The following is a 7,642-nucleotide window of genomic DNA, read 5'->3' as shown; positions in this document are numbered from 1 at the left end:
CAGGAAGTCAATGGGCTCCTGGGAAATGTAGTTCTTTTTTCAGGGTAATAGATTTTCAATTATACAGGGCCTTCAGTCCTATCCTCAAGGACCCTCCCTACCCTACCTGGCCCAGTTTATTTATTCTTATTCTTATATTATATTTTATCTCTGCAACTCCTTACTCGCTCCATGGCAACCAATGCGATTAAGACCCATCCCCAGAGAACCTCAATTTAACATATTTTTATAGGAACACATGGTATAGTGGAAACAATGTTGAGTTTGGTGTCAGAGGCCCTAGATTCCCATCCTAGACTGCCTGCATGAGCTTGGGCAAGTTAATCTTTCTACACCTCAATTTCCCCAAATGAAGGAATTAGACTAGTTGTTGATTGAGGAGGTGGTGGTTAGAGGACATCACAGATGGGTCCCTTCCACCTCTGATCCTAAATTATTTTGTTAATCATTTAATCCAAAGTAGTTAGCATTTATAGGAATTACTCTTATTGGGAACACAATGAAGTTTATGATTGGAGTGAAAATCTAGCAAGCAATGGGGATGGGAGCAGGAAGGAGGCAATTTCAAATTTCCTTTCAGGTGGAAAACAGAATCTGTTTCAGACAATGGAACACTGAGCTTGCCCAGGTGAAAAGCCCCTCCTTGCCTGTGTGTGTGAGTCCACCATGAACATCAAGCCCTCAGAATTCCTTTTCTTCTCTTCCCTCAGGCTGCCCACTTGGTCTAACCTGTTAAATAGTCTGAGGGAACAGAATTTATGTGTGTGTTTTCAATTCTTCTCTATTTGGACTGGGAGAAGCAGTTTAATCTTTGAAATATGTGTTCCCATAACAAAGGCTGGACTCACATAAAAATTGCTCACATCATCCTGTGAGCCAGAAACCGACTGAAGAGGCTTTTTGGAAATCCCCACAAGGTGTGTGTACTTATTCCTCATTCTGCAAAACCATTTCTTTAATGAAATGCAATATTGAAGAGTTGCCAAAAATCGATGCTCTCCTATCTGCCCAAACATATGGTAGTTCCTTTCTAGCCAATTAACTTCCAATGAACTGGGGAAGGATTGTAATAACCTGCATTCTGAGCCCTCTTTGTGCTCAGCCTCTCCGATGTGTTATCTCAGCATTGGCTTCTCTCAGAAGATCAAAAAAAGTGGAAGCTTGTAGACTTGTCTCAACTTGGAGAAACCCAGGAAGGCAGGTTACTAGAATTCAGCTGGCTGTTTGTCAGGTCATCCTGGTTAGATTTATGTCACCTCCTCAAATTCAAATGGAGAGGGGGCAATCTTCAGTTCTCCCTTGGTGAAAACCAGGCAGCAATCACCATCTCTCCCCACCCCTTTTTCCTTTGAAAAATTCCATTGTTCCTAGAATGGGGGAAGAGTGTAGAAGGCACTGCTTTCCCAGGGTTCACCAGTCAGAATTACTGCTATGTTAACCTTGCCTTGGGGGAGGTTTCCTCCATCAGGAAGTGTGGTATATGTTCAGTTTTACGCTGTCTGAAAAGCAGCAAGTTTTTGTGTTTCCTGAAATCTTGTTCCAAACATCGTTATTAAATGTCTCAGCAACCATACAATACATTTATGACTTTTTTCCATCCTCAAGGTCAATAGACAAGTTTAACTCAGCATCATTTGCTACTAATTTGCTTTTTTTTAAATTCCCATTATTTTGGAGGTTAGGTGATACTGTTAAGCATGTGAGAGTCTTGTTTTTTAATGTTATAAGTGGGAGAAGGTTTCCAAGAAGGAGGAAAATTTGAATGGTGTTTGGCTTTCAACCGTTCAGCATTTATTTCCTGGAATTCCATAATTAATAATTTGAAGAATCTAAAAAGGAAAATTTCCTTTGACTACTGGAGTTGCTCGTGTAGTTGTTCAAATAAGCTCCATCTGAAGCTTTCTGGTGAACTTCAGGAGATCCAATTACACACCTTGGAATTCTACTGGGACATTTCTTTTAATGGTTATAAAGATGGAGGCCCCACAGACACTCTCTGCTTTACCATCCATCAGAGGACATGCCCCCTTTGAACTGACCCCAGTTTAAGAGTGGCAAATAATCTCAACCCACCGGAAGGAGACATGACTTAATAGGATGAGTGAGAGAAATTCCTTGATGTCAAGAGACCTCAAAGCCACAGAGGTTATCTCCAATGCTCAGGACATAGAATAGATGAAGCCCAGATCATTCCAGTGGAGCCCCAAGTGAGCTAGTTATCTCTGTTCCCTAGCCTCAGGCTGAATCTTTAACCCTAGCTAATTCATAAATGCAGGCTACTGGTCCCAGGGGAGGATGGATAAGGAAGCAGGGGACAAGAAAATCCCATCATCACTAACAGAAAAATGAACCAAAGGGCTGATTCTACAGTTGGTGGGTTAGCAAAGTTTCCTTTACACACAGATCACAATTTCTAATCCAAAAGGTTTTCTCCTTTGTTACATTTCTGTGATGATAGCAAATCATCAAAAAACCATCAAATGTGCATGGTTTCACTCACTAAAAACCATCTTGACACTGTTCAAGAAGCCAGACTGGTCTTTCCAGGATTTCATCAAATTGCTCAGTCATTCAAATTGCATGCTGACAAAATAGGCTAAATACATTTTTCAATGTCATTCTCTTGAGCAGATTTCCGCCTAGGGGTAGGCATGGGAGGGACTCTCCCAAGGTGTTATCTGCAGAGAAGTCCAAAAAAGGACACTTCTTAGAATCATTTTTTAAATAAAAATAATCTTTTAGTGACAGAAAATTCTTCTTGCTGTTGAATGGAGGCATATATTTTGTGTCAAGTTAAATTACATGTCATATAATAAAGGTACAAAGATTCAGGTGGAGAATAATATACAAGAAGCCCAATTTTCAAATGTAGAAGGGTACAAGTTTCAAACCTTAGACTAGCATGTACAAATGGTTCATCTTATCTCAGCTACTCCATCACTGCTAAAGATTCAGCTATCATTCGGGCTTCTATTACAGACTCACACATGACATTCCTTAAGCTAAACAAATTAACTTATAGTTAATTGTGATCATCTTTAATTTATCAAACCACACCATATTAAGACAATCTCTAGTAAATCAGATGATCTACATTTTAAAGTACAATAGAGTCCCCTCTCTGTATCTGCTGATTCAGTTACTCATGGTTAGCCATTGAGGGAAAATGGATTTAGATGAAGCTGAGTTGCATGAAGTCATCAACCTCAGTCTCTCTTCCAGAATCACTGAAGTCCAGGGGCAAGACAAAAGTCAGGAATGCTGCTGATGACTCAGGATGCAATGGATGGTCTTGGTGTCCTTGATGTCTGACCAAGTTCTAAGTGCTCCACTGCACCTGCTTCAGCCACCTTCATGGCCCTTGGAGCAAATTGTTCCCATCTGCCCATTCACATGCTTGAGGTGGACACCTCTTTAATTCACTGATGGATCTCTTGCTTACCCACAACCTAGCTTGGTTTGTCTCCCGAGAAATTTTACAGCTTGTGGTTACTCTGCATGCTACAGCTCCTTGGAGCCACAAATGAGAGTTCGGTGAAAGGTGGACCCCAAAGATAGATGAAGAGCCCTGAAAAGGGTTCAGTAAGCCTTCGCTCCAGAGGGGCCAACCCTTCTGGAATACCCTATATTTGAAAGGACCATGGAAGAAAATGAGGAAGGTGGGGCTTCTAGGGGTGGGTTGCTTGACTGGCATTGCTAAGTGCCTTCCTTTGTTAGGAAGTCTCAATCCTAGATGGTTTACAGTGTATGGTTGCTTCTTGGAGCTACAGGTGAGAGATGAGGGTCACATAGACACCAAAGACAGGTAATCAGCCCTGAAAAGGGGTCAGTAAGCCCTCACTTTAGAGGTGCTGATCCTCCTTGAACACCAATACACTCTGAGAGAGAATATAGTATGTTATAACATACAATTTACTTTATTATTGTTGTATTTAATGTTGGCAATATCTTATTGTGTGTTTATCAATTAAACTTTATTATATATAAGTATGAGAAATAAGTAAGCATAAGAAAATATTTGGAAGTATAAGAAATATATGGATGTATAAGAAGATATAAGAAAATCACTTTACATAGGCGGTCAGCAGATGTTTACTTATATCTTCAATTTCAGTCATCTATGGTAGTTTTTGGAGCATATTCCCCCTAGATACAGGAGTCCTATTGTACTATGATCATTTACCCTATAACTAGCAAAAGAGAACATCTTTTGTTGTTCTTTGTAGATAATGGTAACACAATGCACCTTCTCTTTTCTCTCTACACTGTCTCCCTTCATGACCTTCTTCTACCACCTCTTTTTGGATGATTTTAAGATTTATGTCCCTAGTTCTGATCTCTCTCCCAAACTCTGGGTTAGAATTTCCAAATACAAACTAGATAGATCTACCTAAAGGTATTCCATAAGAACCTGAAGCTTTACATGTCCATCCCTTAGTTTATCATCCATCCTCTCTTCTCTCATAAATTTACCATATCTGTCAATGGTACTTCTATCCTCTCAGTCTCCTTAGGTTCTTTCTTTTTAGTTTCTATCCAAATACTCACCAAGTCCTATCAATTCTGCCTATACAGCATCTCACATCTCTTTAATATTCCCTTTTCATTATGTTAATTCAAACCCTCATTAGGAGAGATAATTGATCAGAACTATTGCAGCATCTTATAACCTGTCTTCCTACTATCATCCTCTTGACTTTCTGGTCATATTCATCCTATTCATATTGTTGTATCATATTCCTAATACATCTCATTGCCACTTACAGTCTCCTGGTGCAAAGAAAGGAAAATATTCATCCATATACTCCACCCCTTCCAGTTGTTTGTTGATTAAACAATATTTAGCTAGGCAAGTATTTATTACCTAACTATCAAACTCCTCAGTCTGGTTTCCAAGGCCCTATTTAATCAATAATTTCAATTGGTGTTTCTATTATTGTCTTATATTATGCAGGTGTCCCTTCCAAATCACAGGTGTTAGCGGGGCAGTGTCCCTGCAATATAGAAAATCCACATACAATTTTTTGGTCCTCCCCTCCAGAGAAGTATGATTTTTTTTCTTTTTCTTTGACGGGGTATTTACAGTGCCTTATATGCATTTATGTTACTTAACTTTTTAAGATATCTCTACATTTCTAGCTTCTAGCTTCTGCTAGCTTTCACATATTCACAAACTTTTATTTATTTTAACTTTTAAAAGAAATTGTGTATATGGTTTTAAAAGATAAAATATGTTGATGTTGTAAAATATTATACATATTTTTCTGCAGTTATGAGTTTCTAAACTTTTTCTGTGTCATCCGCTGACCTTCACATATGGTCTATGACTTTCCCAAAACACCAACATTTCCACTTAATTTTTCATGCCGACCCACAATATATGAAAACCACAATGGGAAAAGTCACTATGTAAAAGAGATGCCTTTAATTCTTAAAATATACTCAAATCTAGCCAAAATGGATTACTAGACAACTCCCAACCATGTTTCAGGCTCTCCATCTTTGTTGTCATCATTCCCTATATCTAGACTACTTTCCCTCTCTCTTTGTATCTATTGACATCCTACTCCAACTTGAAGCCCCACGTTCAAATGCCATTTCATCCAAGAAGTCTTCCTAATGATCCAAGCTGAAAGTGATTTTCTCTTCATTTGATTTCAGGAAACTTCACATTGCTTCTATACAAATTTGAACTCATGTGTAATAAACATAAATATATACCTAATGTTAATAATCATAAACTTGAGTTTCTTATATGTCTATGTGTGTATCTATACAGAAGGGCATTACACATTTATAAGGTCCTGCCTCCTTTATATCTGGACAGTTTGGCTACCGAAAGGGACAAAAAAAGATCATTTATGTAAGGAAATCAAGGATAAAATTAGCTTGAGAAGAAATATTTTCTCCGATGAATGTTAAGGAGAGACACAGATTGTCCTAAGGGGACAGATTGTTCAGATGGGGAAGGAAGAGAGAAAAGAACCATTTATTATGTATCACTATATGGCATCATGCTCAGCCCTTTACAAATATCCTCAAAACAACCTTGGGAGGAAGTTTTACAGTGAAAGAAAAAGACTAGGCTAAGTACTCTCTAACCAAACTCTGACCTTGTTTGGTGGGCAAGGCAAACCGAGGTCTCAGATTCAGCTGGGGACCCAGATGGAGACTCAAACCCACAACAGAAAAGGACACCCCAGGTCACACAGCAAGTAGGGCTCTAAAACAGAATTCAAACTCAGATTTTCCTGACTCCAATATTCTATCTGTTGCACCTCTTACCTGTCCCAGCAGAGGCAAGAAGAGATGGTGAAATGGTAGCTGATTAAAGGATGAATGAGCAGCAGAAGGCAATAAGAAAAGCTGCTTACAGAATAGAGACACTTCCAGGACGAAGGCTGACCAGGAGGCTTAAACAGCTGTTTTGCTGGGCAGTGTTGTTAGAATAGAGGCATGGCTTTCCTGAAAACTTATTTGTGGAAGAAAACCCAAATCAGCTGAGAGCTGACTGAAGTCGGATGGGCTTACAGCTCCTGAAAGGCTTTTTGAAGAGAGCTAGGTGAACTCCTTGCTCCATCTAAAGTGCAGAAGAAGAAACTTTTATCTATTTGGCTTCTATACTTTCAGCAGGAGAAACAGGAGGAAAGAGAGCTTTTGCATCCATTTTGCTGTGAGAAGAAATGTGACTGTACTGATGGAGACAAAGCAAAACCATCCTGCATTTTGAGGCGCCCCTTGCATGGCCCTATCTATGGATTGAGATCAACTTTCCAGGACCTGAGACAGATGTGAGTCCTTGGCCATTCTTTAGTGTAAGAGAACTTAAGCTCTGGTAAGTTGCAGCTTGTCCTTGCTTCAATAACCTGAAATCAGAAGGAAAATGGTTTTGCCCAGTGGAAGAGCTGTAAGGATCAACTGCACTGCACTTGGTATACACTGTTCTTTAAACAGACCAAGGACATCAAGTCTTCCACGTAAAATTGTGAGTTTCTCTGGGCACACTGGTTTCTCCCAAACACAGCCTCTCTGATCTGATTGCGTTGGTGGGAGATGGGTGGACTGCAGTATTCTGATTATTCTTGCTCTTTCCTTCCACAGAATAAAAATGATTATTTTTGCTTTTTCATTTAATAAATGTTTCATGTTTAGGTGTCAATGACATTATTGTGCCTAATTGATTTCTATAAATAGGAAGCATACGAGTAAGAGCCTGGGAAGTATTGAAGCCTCACACACATACCCAAGACCAAGTAGTCACAGGGCCAAGCATGTGGCTGAGAGTGGATTTCCCCATTACTTTGAGCTTGAGAGAATTGCAGTGGTAGTTTCAGGATCAGAGATTCGGCCAACACCCACTCTAAGAAAGCCAGTGTGGAAGCATGTAGAACTGGAGGCAATCCAGAGACAATAAATGGATGCTTCCTTAAGCGCACACTCATAGGCTACCCTTGGCCAGGCAAATGGATTGCTTCTGTTATGATCAAAATTCTATGGAAACTGTATTGATTCATAATTATTTTTAAACAGTGAAAAGAGATTTGGAGAGAGAAAAGGCACATAACCACGTGGACAGCTAGTCATCTAGCTAACCCCAGCTGGCTGCTCATCACGTGTCTTCGTTCACTCCTGCTGCTTGGCT

The sequence above is a fragment of the Monodelphis domestica genome, chromosome 8 (assembly GCF_027887165.1).
Source record: "Monodelphis domestica isolate mMonDom1 chromosome 8, mMonDom1.pri, whole genome shotgun sequence".
Classification (NCBI taxonomy): Eukaryota; Metazoa; Chordata; class Mammalia; order Didelphimorphia; family Didelphidae; genus Monodelphis; species Monodelphis domestica.
This window is presented reverse-complemented; position numbering follows the sequence as displayed.